This window comes from Vombatus ursinus, unplaced genomic scaffold, assembly GCF_900497805.2.
Source record: "Vombatus ursinus unplaced genomic scaffold, bare-nosed wombat genome assembly UNPS02014807.1, whole genome shotgun sequence".
Taxonomy (NCBI): domain Eukaryota; kingdom Metazoa; phylum Chordata; class Mammalia; order Diprotodontia; family Vombatidae; genus Vombatus; species Vombatus ursinus.
The window spans coordinates 58401014-58420890 of record NW_020954585.1 but is presented as its reverse complement, the minus strand read 5'-3'; positions in this window follow the sequence as shown (position 1 = coordinate 58420890).

The window sequence follows — 19877 nt, the reverse complement described above, 5'->3', positions numbered from 1 at the left end:
TTCTTTGGAGCAGGTATCATTTGAGTTGGCCTTGAAATTGGCCTCAACAGGTGGAGAGTTGCAGAGATAAAAACATGGGAAAGCAGCTAAAGACATCAGAGGCTATAATCCAATCCAATTTATTTCTTTGTGTTCCCCTCATTCCTTCCCTTTTTTAAAAACTTTTTTATGGAGTATCTAATATGTGCAAGACAATGTCTTCTTCCATTTCCTTTCTTTCCTCCTCATTTACTCTATCCCTCCTTCTCCTTTTACTTTTTTTAAGTTTTATTAATATCTTTTGTTTTTAAATCTTAGACATTTCTGATGATCTCCCTCCTATTCTCATGCTTGTAATGGAAAAAAAATTAGTTTTAAGTAATTCAGCATGCAACCATATCTGACAGTGTGTGCAAATTAGACTGTGATCTCCTTGAGAGAAGAGACTTTCTGTGCTTTCTTTGTATTCTGTATGCTTAGTACAGTGCCTGGCACATAGCAGACACTTAATAAATGCTTGTTGACTTGACTTGTGTCCACAAATCTCCCACCTTTCTGAAAAGAGCACCCGTTTCTTTCAAATTTAATTCAGAAGAGTCTAAGTATACTGAAGTGTCTAATACTTACATATATGTTTGTGTGTATATCTACATCTTTATATATGTATGTATACATATATACATACATGTGTGTTTGTGTGTGTTTAATATTATGTTAGGTGCTGGGCATGCAATGACATAAATGAAACAGACTCTGTCCTTTGGGAGCTTGCCTTTTAAGAGACAAGGGTTTTTAGTCTAGGGATTTGTGAACATGTTTTTTAAAAATATTTTGATAATTGTATTTTATTATAGTTGGCCTACTTTGTAATTCTATGTATTTCATTTTATACATTTTAAAACATTCGAGAGAGTCCATAAGCTTCTCCAGACAGTAAAAGGGAGTTCTATACATGAAAAATGTTAACAGCCTCTGTACAAGGAGGATATAATATGCAACAGATAAGTAAATATAAATTATATATATCTATACATCTAAGTCTTTGTGGTGAAGTGAACCAAAGATGGACTTAGAATCAGAAAGACCCGGATTCCAATCATGCCCCTGACACAAACCAGTTGTTTAACCTTAGGCAAGTCTCAATGCCCCCAAGCAACACTCCAAGATATATATAAATTATAAATGAGTTGCTGATCTGCATCAGAGAAGAGAGTTTTTACATAGTGATTTCCCTAGAAACTAATGAAATCCAGGGTTTGGACCAAAAAGAAATAAATAAGCAAAACACCCAAAGTAATTTCAAGAGAAAGCAATCATGAATGCCTGTTGCCCACTCCTGGCCCCCATTCTCCAATAGCCCAGAGCAGCACCGGAGGTTCAGTTAAGATGGAGGAAGATGGGAAAAGCCATTCCAGATCCTTTTCCACCACTTCAGTCCCTTAAGACAGAACCTATTTAGCATGTGCCTGAACTGCAGGCAGTGATGATGCAGTTAAGTTCTATATGAGGACCCAAGGAAAAATGTTAACTTCTCTTAGCTGTTGGTACAAAAGGAAAATCAAGACAGAATGTTTCCGGAGTGTTCTTTATCACATCCCATTCACCCCATCGCAGACTGTAAAAAGGATAGGAGGGTTACCTTGATATCAGGAAATGGATTTTCCCTTTATCACAATCAATTGTGAAATAGAAATAGCTCTCCAGTCCCTCACATCACTGGAGGTTGGGGACTGAGACTGAAGACACTTAGCATGCAGGATGTGTGAACCCTGCTGCAGAAACATCAAGCTTGATACTGTCACTCTGCCGGAATGAAACCCTGTTCTGTGACCAGATTTTTTAAATGAAACAGTGAAGCACACTTAACACATTGATTGCAGCCCTTGGAAATCCAATTTTTCACTACCTTCTGAAAAGACTGCGTCAAGATGTGTCAGAGTAGAGACTAAATTCTTAAAGAAGAGCAAGTGTGTCAGAGTAAGCTGATTCACCCAGACCATTGCTTGGGATCAGAGCAGGAACTCAGAAAGACATGAACACGACATGAGCCTTTGTTAGCCTTACAGATGTGGAGTTTGGGGGCAGGAGGTGTGGATGTTAATTCCTCTTTGTGCATGGGAAGTCACTCTGATGAATGGTCAGCCTTGTAAAAAGGGATGCATTTGTTGAAGGCAGGACTCAAGTGGTTGAAATATTAACAACTCACATTGCTACAGGACTTTAAGGTTTACAAAGCTCTTTCCCCACAACTCTGTAAGGTGAGTAGTAAAAGGAGTATTCTCCTTATTTTACAGATGAAGAAACTGAGGCTCCCCTGAGAGAGGTTAAGGTATTTGCTCAGGATTACACAGCTGGTAAGTAGGGGAGCTGGCACCTGAATGCAGACCTCCTGGCCCCAAAGTCTTTCACTTTTCCCATGACACAAATGCAGCCTTGATTCCTTTCTTTTTCTGTCTTTACTTTCCTCCCTTTACTCATTTTGATGTTTATTTTAACTTGGCCGGAAAGCCATCCCATTAAAGGAGCGATACAAAAAAATCTGTGATGTCTGCCATTTGCTCTTGCAACAACAGCTGACATGTATATGGTACTGAGAGAGTTTAACTGCCTTACTTTTGTGACATGGCTAGACAGGCAGCATTCAAACACAGCTCTTCCTAACCTCAGGTGCAACAATGTGTCTTCACTATCTGAGCTCAGAGACAGAAAAGGAGAACTGGTACCATCCATTGCAGTAGCTACAGACTTCAGAACCAGCTCCCAAAAACACTCACTTAAAATCCCACAGCTAAATGGGCACAGCAAGTTGTCTGCTCCAATACTTTTCTAAAATTTGATAACTAGAATGGAACTGGAGCAGCTAGGTGGCCCAGTAGATAGAGTGTCTGGCCTGGAGTCAGGAAGACTTATCTTCCGGAGTTCAAATCCAGCCTCAGACACTGACTAGCTATGTGACCCTGGGCAAGTCACTTCACACTGTTTGCCTCAGTTGTCTCATCTGTAAAATAAGCTGGAGAAGGAAATGGCAAACCACTCCAGTATCTTTGCCAAGAAAAGACCAAATGGAGTCACAAAGAGTCAGAGCATGACTGAAATGAGTGAACAACAGAATGGAACACAATGCTATATATGTGGTGAGACTAGGTCTGTGGACAATATATTACTCCCTTGTTCTGAATATTATGCCTCTTTAATGTAACTTAAGATTCCATTAGCTTTTTTGTTGACATATCAAAATGATGAATTGCATTAAGCTTGGAGTTCACCAAAAGCTTCACATCTTTTTCATAGGAAGCTATCTAACTGTGTTTCTCCTATCTTGTATTTGTAAAGTTGACTTATTTAAATGAGGGGTAAAATATTTACATTTATTCCTAGTAAATTCCCCCTTAATAGGTTTTGGCCAAATATTCTTTTTGGAGCCTAACTCTCTCATTTAATGTGTTAGTTTATTACTTCCAATTTTGTGTAAATTGGACAAGCATGCTCACTAAGTTGTTGCTGATTCATTTCAGTCTTATCTGACTCTTCAGCAAAGATACTGGAATTGTTTGCCATTTCCTTCTCCAGCTTATTTTACAGATGAGGCACAAATAGGGTGAAGTGACTTACCCAGGGTCACAAGAGTGTCTGAGGCTAGATTTGAACTCACATAGATGAGTCTTCCCGAGTCTAGGCTAACCCTCTATCCATTGTGCCACCTAACTGCCTGTATTCACTGTAGCATTATGCAAATATAGCACCTTCTCTGAGGCCACTCCCCCAACTGGGCACTCACACTCATGGGCTGAGGTCCCCAGAGCATACAGCTACTACTCTCTCTCAGTGTTCTAGGGGATAACCTTGAGGGGCTGATGTTTCTGGTATGGTTGTTCATGAGCCCCCATCAATGTCTTCCCTGTTAACAATCAATCATTTAGTATTAACACAGCAGTGAGTGAGAACACAACGAGCCATTGGCATTAATTAAGCAAACGTCAGCCCAGTTAAACCCAATTCTTTCCTCACTCCTTGTCATTCAGGGAAGAATAGCTAAAGAAAATCAAATGGGGCACAGCTAGATGTTGCAGTGGCTGGCCCTGGATTCAGGAAGACCTGAGTTCAAATCTGGCCTCAGACACTTGACACTTCCTAGCTATGTGACCCTGGGCAAGTTGCTTCACCCCATTGCCTTCCCCCAAAAAAGAAAAACACTGGGGCAGCTAGGTGGCACAGTGGATAGAGTCAGAAGGACCTGAGCTCAAATCCAGTCTCAGACCAGACACTTGAGAGTGGTGAAGTGTGACCCTGGGAAAGTCACTTAACCCCAATTGTCTCACCAAAAAGAAAAAAAAATCAAATGAAAACCTGCTCCCAAGAAGAAAATGACTAGAACATTGGAGACCCCGTTCATTTTCCTCTTTTGTAAACATGAAGGTCTTGTGATGTGAAGATGTACTGTTCCTGGAACACTGATGCTATTTCTTACATGGTATGCTTTAAAGAATTCCAAATGCCCATCACATGTCTATCAGCCCTGTGAATGTCTGTAGTGACTAAGTAGACACCTGTGAAGCAGCCATTGTCTCTAAAAACTAGGAGACTTTCCTGAGGCTTCAGGAAGGGATTTATGAGTTTCAGTTGTCCCTTCCCTTATCCAAGATTCAGCCTTCCTCCATTTCACTCTCTAGATCAGTGGAAGTCCACATCCCACTCCAATGTTCCTTTTAATGACACTTCAGCAACCAATTCTTCCTGGATTGTAAGAATCAAGTCCAAAAAGAAAAAAAACAAAAAAACAAAAAACAAAATACTTCCTCTCATAATTACTTCCACCTTTAGAAGGCAAAATTTTATTGAAATGAATTTTTAAAATATTAGTGAGTCTGGTTTTAGTCGAGTTTCAGCAGATTTCTGGAAAATTAAGGACCTCCCTCACCCTCCACTCCTACTGTCACCCCTCTAACATTCTCTGCAGGGCCTGTAATCAATTTCTTCAACTCCTTTTTCTGGCCAGGTGATCTGTAACAAACTCCAATGGCAACGTAACTTCTACTCTCACCTCTGTTGGTCTTTACCCTGAAACTCTCCACCATGATTCCTCTCTGCCTTCCAGATTTTCTGACATTAGTATATCTTCAAGTGCTTTTCATCTCTCATCTCCCCCCTTTCCATTTAACTATTATTTTCCTTTGGATTAAATTATACCCTTCTAGAGCCATTATCTATGGCTGGAGTGTGGCTCTGGAAGGGTATAATTTAATCCAAAGGATTTTCATTTTATCCTATCAAGTCTCAGTGATGGCTATTTTACCTCTTCCCTTCAGATGTTAAATTCCTTATAGGATCTTGTCATTTGACTTACTGTATATCCCCCACCATGTTAGATCTACACTAGTGCTCATAACCAGAAGTTTTCAAGAATGACTGATATTTTCTTCCCTGAGTGACCTGAGCACAATGCCAAGGCTCAGTGTATTTGATTGATTTATCTTCTGCCTACGTGACGCCAGGCTAATTGGTTGCTTCAGTTCCCAAACAGTTCATTTAATGAAAAAAATAAGTCAGTCTTCTTGTTCATTCAGTGTGAGGAGGGCACTATTTTCTTCCCCAGATGTCATTCACTTTAGAAGCAAGAGTAGTCTCAGCACCATAGTTTCAGATAAAAGACTAGTTTAGATCTCCTTGGTGGCCGTCATCCCTGAAGTCAACAAAGCAATAAGCATTTAGTAAACACCTACTAGGTGCTAGCCACTGAGGGGGCAAAACTGTCCATGTTCTCAAGGAGCTCACAGGCTAGTGCTACAGTTATATTCTATTGACCCAAAACAGGACTTATTGGTCCCCCACCCAGTGAACCTCATTCCTCCAGGAATCAAAACAACCAATCAATCAAGCATTCATTAAGTTCTTTTTGCACGTGAAGTACTGCACCAGATGCTGGAAATTCAGAATACAACAATGGGACTGTATCTGTAAGTTCCTCAAGGAACTTACATCTTATATATTTTGTATTTATCTATATGCATTATAATGTCCTCCTCAGCTAGATTCTCTAGCACCTAGCACTTAAACATTTAATGAATGTTTGTTGATTGATTGAGTCCATTAAGGGAATATAACACAAATTACCAAATGGTAGCCAGGGAAAGGAGTTTTGGTCTGGGCAGTCACAAGGATTTAGTCTAGTGCTAAAGGGCAGTAGGTCCCATGATCTTTCCAGTAGCAATGGTAGTATTGATTTGATTATTGTTTCCAAAGAAAGAGTATGTTGTACAAAATAGGAATGGGGTGAAGGCATGTGGATTTCAGTAGGGCAGATGGCAAGATGCCCACCATAGATGGGTAGGTGCTGGGGTCCTGATGGATAGCATGTGGAGTGTTACCTGGGGCTGGCTAAATGTAGTTTTCATTCATTTGCTTCCCTCACTCCCTAATCAAAATAGGGTAAAGTCCCAAAACTGAGGGATTCAACACCCTCCTACCACCACAAGGGCATTTGTGTCTAGATGGGTACTATTTGTTTTGGGAAAGAGGAAAGAACATAGAAACAAGGCACATGCCTCTGTGCTAAGTCAATAAACAAGCAGAAGAAGCAGAACAAAGAGCACTTGCTATGGAATCAGAGGATCTGAGTTCAAATCCTGCCCCTGATATTTAGTACATCTGTGACTTTGGGCAAATCTTTAGTTTCCTCATCTATAAAATAAGGGAGTTGGACTAGATGGCCTCTAAGATATTCCTTTCAGCCCACAGTCTATGATCCATTTATTGGGTACCTACTCTTTGTAAACATTATGTTAGCTAGATGCTAGGGATACAAATAGAAAAGTAAAAACAGGCTTTGCTCTCAAGGAGTTTCCTTATATTTTTTGGAACATAAATGAAATGATCCAAAAAGACATATAAAAACTCATACCACAGGCTGGGCTTTAGACATTGTAGTAGAGGATTTTCGCAGGGTAAATTAATTAATTAATCAACAAGCATTATTAAGACCATTATTTTTTGAAGTCAATGAAACTGTTTTAATTTCCTGTAGGTTCTTGGAAATCAGGGACTGTGTTTTTTGTCTTTGTATCCCTAGCACCTAGCAAAGTGTCTGGCACATAACAGATACTAAATAAGTGCTTGTTGATTGTCTGATTTCAATTTACTATCTATATGACCTTGGGCAAGTCATTCAATCTCTCTGGACCTCAGACCATCTATAAAATGAGGAGAATGAACAAGATGACCTCTATGGGTCTTTATGATGCAATGACTTTGTGATTTCCTTGTTTCACATGGTCTTTGCATGGCCATCTCTGGATTTCCCAGAATTCCTACTCTGCAATGACCCTACTCAGTAAGGCTGAGAAAGGCAGCTACTCAGATTACCAACACCAGCAGAGTCCCTGACACTAGTATTTATTGAAGGCTAACTGCCTTCAATTGTGATGGCAGTTGATGAGCTCAAGACTATAGCTTTTCTCCCTGAGCTGTTGTTTTATCTGTTATTGTCAAGGTGGGGTTGGGGTGAGGATACAACTTGAAGATGTTATTCCTAGCTGCAGTGGCAAACAAAATGTTTAGCAGTCAATCCAAAAACCCTTAAGGAAGTCAGGTCATAAACACAATGGGAGACAATATCAGAGTCAGAGAGTTTACAAATCTCTGTCTAGATAAGCAGGCTCAGGATGAAGTTGTTTCGCACCTGTTTTTAAATGTATCCATGTCAGGTCTAAGGATCATAGGATTTAAGACTGTTAGAGACCAGAGAGGTGGTCTACTTCCTCCCTTTTTTTTTTTTACACAGGGCTTAGGTGACATACTCAAGGTTGCCCAGGTGTTAATAGCAAAGGCCAGATTGCATGGCACAGTGTACCTCCCTCCATCTGTGTGTCACCATTGGGTGTATACATCTTTCTTCCCTCTCTCAGTGAAAGAAGGCTTCTCAGCCCGTGGCTGATTTCTGACTATAGCAACCAACAAGCTAACTTCCTGCTGGGCCCTCTGTCCCAGTGCCTCGAGGCATTTACCTGTTGACAGCTCCTGCTGACTGGTGTTGTGTACACAAAGCAATTCACTGATTGACTGCACCTCTTCGCTTTTTCAGCTAGTTGTTCTGGAGACAATGCAGACAGAGGCTGTGAGACCAACTACATTAGTTTAACTGCCCTGGATAGAAATTCTTTAGCTTTGGGTGTTGACACAGGTCTCTTCCTGCCTGTCACTTTAACCAATATGGGTGAATCCTAGTACAAGGTCTACTTATACACCTTTGCCCTCTATGTTTTCCAGGAGACAGCTCCCAAATGTTTGCAAATGTTTAATTCTACTACTTGTCTTTCACAACCCTAGTCAGCAATACTTAGCGTTCTCAGGCAGCAGAGAAGTGAGAAGTGGTAAGGGCATATTAATACAAGAGTCAAGAAAGGATATTTAGCAGGAAAGTCAGTTACAGACAGACTTGAGGCTTGAGGGTTGTGGGGTTTGTTGGTTTTTTTTTTTTTTTTAAGTTTTGCAAGAATGAAATACTCATTTCATTCCAGCACCCCACATGAAATAGATCAATATGAATTTTATTGGAAAAGACCACAACATATTCCCTAGGACACTCATTGTTTGTATCACTAATAATAATAGGGGGACAAAGGATAAGGACTAAACTTGTCACTTCACTCATATAAAGGACTCCCAGATGACAAAATTTCCTCTGCCAATGCACATTAGCACCTTTTCTTTGATATAGGACCTTAAAGAGTTATCTAGAGCATTGAGATGGCTGCCTAAAGCTTGATGTATCAAACATCTAGCTGTACTTGGAAATGTGAAAAAGATTAAAATGTAATTGGGAAATATTTAACAAAATATGTAAAAATACAACTTAACAGATAATGTTAATATGTGGTTTTCTAAGTCACTATGTAGCCCACAGGGATCTTTATGTATAATTTAGTGGCCCATTTCTCTATGAGTTTGACATCACTGGCCTAGACAACTAGGCCAGTTAAGATTAAGTGACTTGCTAAGAGTCACACGCTTTATGATTATCCTTTCCACATCTCGAGGTTAGAGGCACAGCACCTCTGCGATCTGGAAAACCTGTGTAAAGTTTTTTGGCCCTCCCATCATACCAGAGAAGAAGCCTGAATTATTACGGTATTAAAAGATAAAATATTTTGATATTATACAATAGTAAAAAAAATTTTTTTTTGCTTTTTTGGTGAGGCAACCAAGGTTAAGTGACTTGCCAAGGGTCACACAGCTAGTAAGTATCAGGTGTCTGAGGTCAGATTTGAACTCAAGTCCTCCTGACTCTAAGGCAGGAGCTCTATCTACTGCACCACCTAGCTGCCCCACTAAAAATATTTTTATGTATTTATGAATTTCTAAACTTTTTCAGTGTTGTCTACTGGCCTTCACGTTCATCTGAGGCTTCCACAAAACTCCCAAAAAATTCTCATTAAATTTCTTACGTCAATCCACTATATCAAAACCACAATGGGGAAAATCACGATATAGAAGAGATGACTATATATGTCACAGGCAGGATTTGAACCCAAATCTTTCTGACTCCAAAGTCAGCTGTCCAGTCACTATAACATTTGCCTTTATATGATAATAGTTGACATTTATATGGTTTTGTGAGGTTTACAAAATGAGTCAAGTCACAAGTCAGTCAACAATAATAAATAAATTATTGAATAAATAAAAATTAAGCCCTTACTACATGCTAGGCATTGTGTTAAAGTTGAAAGGCATAGACCCCGCTCTCAAGGATCTTATATTTCAGCGAGGAAAGAAAAACATAAAAAAAAAATCTGAAAGTAGGGGGGGGGGGGGGGGGGGGGGGGGGGGGTGTCACAAAGGTACCAGGTATTGGAGCATACGAAAGAAAATCTGGTCTACAGCTTGGAGAGGAATGAGACATGGCTGGCCTGGGTGCCCTCCTTAAATGGAGGTTCTGGGAGGAGTCATCCAATCAGAATCAGTGGAGAATTTGTGAATTCCAGAGCTGGAATCTCCAGGATAGAGGTTTCTTTGGCATGATAGAAAATGTCAAGACTAACACCCATTCCTATTAAAAGCACTAGAGAGCATAGGTATAAATGGAGTCTTCCTTAAAATAATAAATAGAGTTTATCTAAAACCTTCAGCAAGCATAATATGTAATGGGGACAAACTAGAAGCATTTCCAACAAGATCAGGGGTGAAACAAGGATGTCCATTATCACCACTGTTATTCAATATCGTACTGGAAACATTACCTTTAGCAATAAGAGAAGAAAAAGAAATTGAAGGCATTAGAATAGGCAAAGAAGAAACAAAGCTATCACTCTTTGCAGATGACATGATGTTATACTTAAAGAATCCTAGAGAATCAACTAAAAAACTACTTGAAATAATAAACAACTTTAGCAAAGTTGCAGGCTATAAAATAAACCCACATAAATCATTGGCATTTCTATATATTACCAACAAAGCCCAACAGCAAGAGATAGAAAGAGAAATTCCATTTAAACTTACTGTAGACATTATAAAATATTTAGGAATCTACCTCCCGAAACAAACCCAGGAACTCTATGAACACAATGACAAAACACTTTTCATGCAAATGAAGTCAGATCTAAATAATTAGAAAACCATCAGTTGCTCATGGGTAGGCCTAGCTAATATAATAAAAATGATAATTCTACCTAAGCTAATTTACTTATTCAGTGCCATACCAATCAAACTACCAAAAAATATTTTATAGAGTTAGAAAAAATAACAAGATTCATTTGGATGAACAAAAGGTCCAGAATATCAAGAGAACTAATGAAAAGAAATGCAGGGGAAGGTGGCCTAGCCATTCCAGATCTTAAATTGTATTATAAAACAGCAATCATCAAAACTGCTTGGTATTGGTTAAGAAATAGAGTGATGGATCAGTGGAATAGGTTAAATATGCAAGACACAGTAGTCAATGACTATAGTAATCTATTATTCAATAAACCCAAAGACCCCAGCTTCTGGGATAAGAACCCACTCTTTGAAAAAAACTGCTGAGAAAACTGGAAAAGAGTATGGCAGAAATTAGGCATAGACCAAAATCTCACACCATATATCAAAATTAAGTCAAAATGGGTTCATGATTTAGACATAAAGGCTAATACTATAAGCAAACTGGGAAAGCAAGGAATAGTTTACCTATCAGATCTATAGAGAACAGAATTCATGACCAAATAGGAGATAGAGAACATTACAAAAAGCAAAATGGATAATTTTGATTACATTAAATTGAAAAGTTTTTGTACAAACAAGGCCAATGCAACTAAGATTAGAAGGAAGGTAGAAAATTGGGGAAGAATTTTTACAATCAGTCTTTTTGATAAGGGCCTCATTTCTAAAATATATAGAGAATTAAGTCAAATTTATAAGAGTACAAGCCATTCCCCAATAGATAAATGATCAAAGGATATGAACAGACAGTTCTCAGATGAAGAAATTAAAGCCATCTATAGTCATATGAAAAAATGCCCTAAATCACTATTGATTAGAGAAATGCAAATCAAAACAACTCTGAGGTACCACATCACACCTATCAGAATGGCCAACATGACAAAACAGGAAAATGATAAACGTTGGAGAAGATGTGGGAAAATTGGAACACTAATGCATTGTTGGTGGAGTTGTGAACTGATCCAACCATTTTGGAGAGCAATTTGGAACTATGCCCAAAAGGCTATCAAAATGTGCATACCCTTTGACCCAGCAATACTGCTTCTAAGGCTATATCACAAAGAGATCAAACAAATGGGAAAAGGACCTACATGTACAAAAATATTCATAGCAGCTCTTTCTGTGGTGCCAAAGAATTGGAAATTGAGAGGATGCCCATCAATTAGGGAATGGCTGAGCAAGTTGTGGTATATGAATGTGATGGAATACTATTGTGCTATAAGAAATGATGAACAGGCTGACTTCAGAAAAACCTGGAAAGACTTGTATGGTCTGATGCTGAGTGAAGTGAGCAGAACCAAGAGAACGTTGTACACAATAACAGCAACATTGTGTGATGACTAATATTGATAAACTTAACCCTTCTCAGCAATATGAGGATCTAAGACATCTCCAGAGGCCTTGTGATGGAAAATGCTATCCACATCCAAAAAAGAACTATGGAAGTTGAATTGCTATTTTTTTTCTCTTCTGTTGAGTTTTGTTTCCTCTTCTGATGGTTCCTCCTATTGGTTTTAATTTTTACTTACAATATCACTAATGTGAAAATATGTTTAATATGAATGTAAATGTATAGCCTATATCAGATTGTGCACTGTCTTGGGGAGGGTGGTGGAGAGGAAGGGGGAGAAAAATTTTAAACTCAAAAGCATATGGAAGTGATTATTGATAAATCAAAATAAATTAATAAAAAAACAAAAAAAATTTAAAAAATACTAGTAAAAAAAAGGAAATGTCAGGAGTAGAGTTTGGAGTCATTTATCAATCAGTCAATCAACAAATGAGCATTTATTAAGCACTCACTATGGACCAGGCACTGTGACAGTAGCTGGAGATAAATGCAAGTACAATGAAACAATCTCTACTCACACTTAACTTACACTTAACAGTCTGATGGAGACAACACATGCATATATAAATATATTCAGCATAAATATAAGGAAAAGAAATACAAATATGTACAAAGTAGTTAAATACCAGGTAGTTTAGGAGGGAGGGCACTAAGAGTTAGGGGGATAATGAAAGGATTCATGTAGAAGATGGTGTGTGAGCGACTTCTTAAAGAAAGAAAAGGACCCTATGAGATAAAGGTAAAGAAGGAGTACATTAGCAATCATCAAAACTACTTGGTACTGGCTAAGAAATAGAGTGGTGGATCAGTGGAATATGTTAGTTACACAAGACACAGTAGTCAATGCCTATAGTAATCTACTGTTTGATAAACCCGAAGACTCCAGCTTCTGTGATAAGAACTCCCTATTTGACAAAACTGCTGGGAAAACTGGAAAAGAGTACGGCAGAAACTAGGCATAGACCAACATCTTACACCCTATACCAAGGTAAGGTCAAAATGGGTACATGATTTAAATATAAAAGGTGAAACTGGGGCAGCTAGGTGGTGCGGTGGAGAGAGCACCGGCCCTGAAGTCAGGAAGACTTGAGTTTAAATCCGGCCTCCAACCAAACACTTCACACTTACTCGCTGTGTGACCTTGGGCAAGTCACTTAACCCCAATTGCCTAAAAATTAAAAAACAAAACAAAACACAAAAACAAACCAAAAAAAAAAAGGGTGAAACTATAAGCACATTAGGAGAGCAAGGAATAGTTTACCTGTCAGATCTATGGAGAAGGGAAGAATTTATGACCAAACAAGAGATACAGAACATTATGAAATGCAAAATAGATAATTTTGATTACATTAAATTAAAAAGGTTTTGCACAAACAAAGCCAATACAACCAAGATCAACCAAGATTAGAAGGGAAACAGAAAGCTGGAAAACAATTTTTATAGCTAGTGTCTCTAATAAAGGCCTTATTTCTAAAATATATAGAGAACTGAGGCAAATTTATAAGAATACAAGTCATTCCCCAATGATAAGTGGTCAAAGGATATGAACAGGCAGTTTTCAGAGGAAGAAATTAAAGCTATCTATAGTTACATGAACAAATGCTCTAAATCACATTGATTAGAGAAATGAAAATTAAAACAATTCTGAGGTACCACATCACAGCTATCAGATTGGCTAACATGACAAAACAGGAAAATGATAAATGTGAGAGAAGATGTGGTAAAATTGGAATACTAATGCATTGTTGATGGAGTTGTGAAATGATCCAACCATTCTGGAGAACAATTTGGAACTATGCCCAAAGGGCTAATAAAACTGTAATCCAAATCCCTTTGATCCAGCAATACTGCTACTAGGTCTATATCCCAAAGAGATCATTGAAAAGAGAAAAGGATCCACATGTATAAAAATATTTATAGCAGCTCTTTTGGTGGTGGCAAAGAATTGGAAATTGAGGGCATACCCATCAACTGGTGAATGGCTGAACAAGTTGTGGTATAGGAATGTAATGGAATACTGTTGTTCCATAAAAAATGGTGAGCAGGCGTATTTAAGAACAACCTGGAAAGACTTGAATGAACTGATGCTGAGTGAAGTGAGCAGAACTAGGAGAACATTCTATACAGTAACAGCAACATTGTGCGATGGCCGACTATGTTAGACTTAGCTCTTCACAGCAATGCAATGATTTATAACAATTCCAAAAAACTAGTGATGGAAAATGCTAGCCACATCCAGAGAAAGAACTATGGAGTCTGAATACAGATCAAAGCATACTGTTTTCTCTCTTTTTTGTTTTTTCTTTCTCATGGTTTTTCCTGTTTGCTTTGATTCTTCTTTCACAACATGACTAATGTGGAAATATGTTTAATATGATTGTACATGTATAGCCTATATCAGATTGCCTGCCTTCTTGGGGAGGGAGGAGGAGAGGGAAAAGGAAAAAATTTAAAGCTCAAAATCTTATCAAAGTGAATGTTGAAAACTAAAAATAAATATATTTTTTCAAAAGGAGGGAATGCATTCTAGGCATGGGCCAATGCGCAAAGTCATGAAGTCAAGAAATGAGTTGTCCTGTGTGAAGAATCAAGGCCAGTATGCCAAATCGCTGAGTGTGGGAGAAGGAGTAATGTACAGTAAGATTGTAAAGCTAAATTGGGATTAGGTTGTGTAGGCTTTAAGAGCTAAACAGAGGAGTTTATTATCCTAGAGGCAACAGGAAGCCACTGGAGTAGATTAAGTAGGGAAGTCACATGGTCAGATATGCTCTTAAGGAAAATCATGTTGACTACAGTGTGTAGGATGAACTGGAGTGGGGAGAGACTTGAAGCAGGAAGCTCAGTTAGGAAGTGGTTGAAATAATCTTAGGTGAGTGATGATGAGGGCTTTGTGAGTAGAGAGAAGGAGTCATACGTGAGAGATTTTGTGAAGGTAGAAATGGCAAGATTTGTCAACATCGAATATCATTGCGGGTAGAGGAGAAAGAGAGAGAGAGAGAGAGAGAGAGAAAGAGAGAGAAGAATGGAGGCTGATGAAGGATAGTGGTGGCTTTGACAAAAATAAAAAAAGGAAAATTTAGAAAAGGGAAGGGTTTAATGGGAAAGATAATTAATTTGGGTCTAAAAATCATGAGTTTAAGATGTTTCCGATACATCCAGTATGAAATATCCTATAGGCATCTGGTGAATTGGGACTGAACCTCAAGAGAGAGATTAGAATTGGATATTCAGATCTGTGAATCATCTGCATGGAAATGACAATTAAACCTCTGAGATTTGATGAGGTTACCAAGACAGTATACAGAGAAAAGAGAAGAGGACCCGGGACAGAATCTTAAGGAATACCCACAGGAAAGGGCTGTGATGTGGAGTGGCAGCAAAGGAGACTGAAGAGTGGTCAGACAGGTAGGAGGCAAACCAACAGAGAACAGTATCTCAAAAATCTAGAGAGGAGACGGGATCCAGGAAGATAGAGTAATCAACAGGGTCAAATGAAGCAGAAAGGTTAAGAATAATTTGAGGTGGAAAAAAATACACAATAATTTGATAACTTTGAAGAAATCATTTTCATTTGAGTGATGAGGTCAAAAGCCAGATTGAAAAACAATGAGGGGTGAGGAAGAGGAGAGGAAGAGGAAGAAGCGAGTACAGAAAGCTTTTTCAAAGAGTTTGCATGAAAAGGAGAGGAGAGATATAGGATGGCAACACAAAGGAATGGTAGGATCTAATGAAGACCTTTTTTTAATGCATGGGGGAGATAAGGGGAAGTTTGAAGGTGGTAGCAAAGGAACCATTTGATAGAGAATAAAATTCAAGAGAGGGGAGAGATAAATTGTAGGTGTAATCTGCTAGAGATAACAGGGGGATATGGGATTCAGTGCACATATAGAGGTATTGGCCTTGGCACCCCCAAACTTCACAGTGTCTTTCACATAGTATGATCATATAGAATTAGAGCTGGTAGAGACCTCATTCCAATTACTAAAGTGACTTTAAGGATCGTGGTCCAGTATAAATGGTGAAGGAATAAAAGTAATTATGAAGCAGGAGAAAGTTGAGAAATGGAGCATCACCTCAAATGGTGCTTGACATACTTTTGTATGTTTCCTGATTTCTTTTCCCTGATAAGGAGGCCCTTCCCATTCAGTCTGTCCTAATGGAAATGTTTGGGAGATCATAAGGGGCACACAGTGTGGTGGCCATTAGATTCCACACCCTCTAGGGATAATCCTAATTCTCAAGCAAGTGAATTAGAAACCAGAAAGAAGCTTTCCAGCACTCCTCTAGGTCCTTTTGTACACATCAGGAGACCAATAATGCTTTCTCTCCTCTAATCTCAAACAGATGGAGTCCTCCCTTGAAACATGTCTATAACATCCCACCCACAGAAGCACAGAATCTCAGAACTGGAAGGGACCATGTCTTGTCCTACTGGTGCCCTAAAATAAATCACTTCTCCAATATCTTTGACAAGTAGTCATCCACACTTTGCTTGAAATCTCTGGATCCTCATACATACTGAGGGAGTAGAGCTTATTCCACTTTGGGATAGCTCCGATTGTAGGGAGATTTTTCTTTGAGCCTAAATCTGCCTCTGCAACTTCCACACCCATTACTTCTAGTTTGGACATCCTAATTTATGATTGGGTGTGGTGGAATAAGCTACTAGGGAGACTGAGACCTAAACTTTTGGATCTCCCAGGCTCAGGGGTCCTGAACTGCTAATAGATGTCTTCACTAAGTCTGGCATCAAGATGGCAAGCTTCTAAAAGCTGGAGGAGAGGGGATTGATGGAATCCATGGGGGAGAGGAGGAGGGAACCAAGTTGGCTAAGGAGAATTGAACCAGTCCAGGTTGAAAACAGCAGGTCAAAGTTCCTGTGAAAATCAATAGTAGGATCAGGTCCATCACCTGAACCTCCTTCCTGGGTCAGATAGGAAGGCCCAGTCATCATCATCATCATCATCATCATCTTCATCCATAGCTTTCCTCCTGCTCCTGACTCTATAGAATGTCAAAAGTAAGGTGTAGGGATTGGGTTTGGGCAAAAGAGCAGAATATATTCTTCTGTTCACGGGTACTAAGGAAATAAATATAATCAGATCTATTGATTGCCCAGAGCTTCTGGGAGAAAACAACCCTCTTTAGACATAACTATGGATTAACCAGTGCATAAATGATACAAATAGCTTTATTTACAATTCATGTATATGTGTGTATGTGTATATATGTACATATATATACATATACATACATACGAGAGAGAGAGAGTTTTACAAAGCACTTTACTAATAACAGACCTGTGAGGTATATAACATGAATCTATTTTTTCCCATTTTACAGATAAGGAAATCATCATTTAGAAGAGTCATAGAATTAATAGAATTAGTTAAGAGATAGATCTGGAACTCTGATTTGGGTCTTTTGACTCAAGTCTAGTGCTATAGAAATTGCACTTAACTATCTGCAGCCAAATGGCAACAGAACAAAGAAACTGATTGTAACAGATGCCCTCCCTCCACTCTTTTGGGCTCTGGTTTACTCATCATTCCTGTGACGACATAAATACTTGGGCCCATGCAGATATCTACTGCATGCTTTCTGCTTTTTATGACTCATAACTGGGTTTGGTTCCCACAATTGTTCACTAAGCTGGAACTCTGTAGGTATCTTAAAGCAGTGACCCATCCCTTATTCTTTTTCCTTTATAACTTTGAAGCATGAGGATTATTTACAGCTGAATCCCAAAGAGCTAGGTAGAAGGAGCAGTGGATGCCTTATCCTCAATATGGCCTCATATTGCCATAAGTATGGGTTCTACCCAAGCAAGCCTATATCTGGGGTGGTGCTGCTTGTCTTTTCTTGCATTTTCATCTCCCTCTAGATGACTGAGCCTTAACCTTGAGATAGACCAGGTTAGGTGACTTTGAGAGTTTCAGGAGATCGTGAGGTCTTCAGGAGCCAGCAAGGCAGTGGCCATACCACCAGAATGGTTGATTGTGGTTGCAAAAAGAGCAGAAGCAGCAGGAGGCTGGTAATAAGGAGTTAGCTTCAGAGAGTGGGGCAACTGGAAAAGAAGATTATACTTATATCATGCTATGCTCAGTAGAGCTGAAGTGTGAAACAGCTAATTAACAGAAGTGCCAAACTATATTGCCTTGATGAAGCTTCTACCAGTCTCCTAGTGTATTATAATCTAGCTATAAGTTGGCTTTCTGAATCCTGTTAAAATTGTTCTATTAGTGTACACTGTGTCTGTATACCTGGGTCTGTCCTAGACCTAATTCATATTAGATACCTCTTCTACTTTCCTTACCCTTTTGGGAAAATCGTAGACTAGAGCCAAAAATAAGATTGTTCTAAGAAAAGGTGAGGTGAGGATGATGATCCAATGAATGTAAAAATTGGGAAGTGTACCTCCCCTATTGAGAAGTTAAGGTTCTCCAGAATGGAACCTCAGAAAACCATGATGGTAGGTAAAGAACAGGGCTCTGAGTAGGTTACATTTTGCTGAGCTGTCCTAAGATCTCAGTCAAGGAGGGTCTAAATTATATTTGAAAGCTTTACAAAGTAATAAGAAACCCATTTTGATATCTGAAAACATTGAATAACTCTAAAGATAAATATCTTGTCCCAAAGATCAGTTTTTTAAAAAATTTAAATATTAAATTGTTGGCCTGATTATTTTTTTAAAAAATTACTTATTTAATTTCACATAGCCTTAGAGCTAAACAGGAAGGTTATCTAGTCTTTATTAGGAATCTCCCCTACAAGAAGAAATAAAAGCTATCAGTAGTCACATAAAAAATGTTCTAAATCACTAATAATTAGAGAAATGCACATTAAAACAACCCTGAGATACTACCTCACACCTCCCAGACTGGCTAAAATGACAGAAAAGAAAAATAACAAATGGTGGAGGGCATCTGGAAAAATAAGTACACTATTACACTGTTGGTGGAATTGTGAACTTGTCCAACCATTTTGGAGAACTTTTTTGAGAAATATTTAAAACTATGCCCAAAATGCTATAAAACTATAAAAAAAAACTATAAAAAAAACTTTTAACCCAAAAAATACCACTACTAGGTTTGCATAGTGAAAAAAAAATCAAAAGAAAAGGAAAAGGACCTATATATACCAAAAATATTTATAACAGTTCTTTTTTGTGGTGGCAAAGAATTGGAAATTGAGGGGATACTCATCAAGTAGAGAATGGCTGAACAAGCTATGGTATATAATTGTGGTAGAATACTGCAAGAAATGATGAGGGAGATGGTTTCAGAAAAACCTGGGAAGACATAGGAACTTATACAAAGTGAAATAAGCAGAACTAGGAGAACACTGTATACAGTAACAATATTGCAACCAATCAACAGAGCATTTTTTCATCTGCTTATTGTAGCTTTGATTTCTCCTTCTAGAAGAGATTCCTAAGAAAGACTAGAAAATCTTCTTGTTTAGATCTAAGGCTATGCAATCTGGTGAATACAATGATCCAAGACAATTACAAAGGACTCATGATAAAAAATGTTATCTACCTCCAGAGAGAGAACTGATGAACTCTTGAGTGCAGGTTGAAGCATATTGTTTTTCACTCTATTTTTCTCACTTTTAAAAAAAATGGCTAATAAGGAAATATGATTTGCATGACTTCACATGTATAATTGGTAAGTATCATATTGCTTGACTTCCTAAGCAATATGGGAGAGAGGCTGGAGGGAGGGAGAGAAATTGGAATTCAAAATTTAAAAAAACCTAATGTAAGAAAGGAAGAAGCAAGGAAGAAACTAGGGACACAAATACGAAGGAAAGAAGGAAGGAAGGAAGGAAGGAAGGAAGGAAGGAAGGAAGGAAGGAA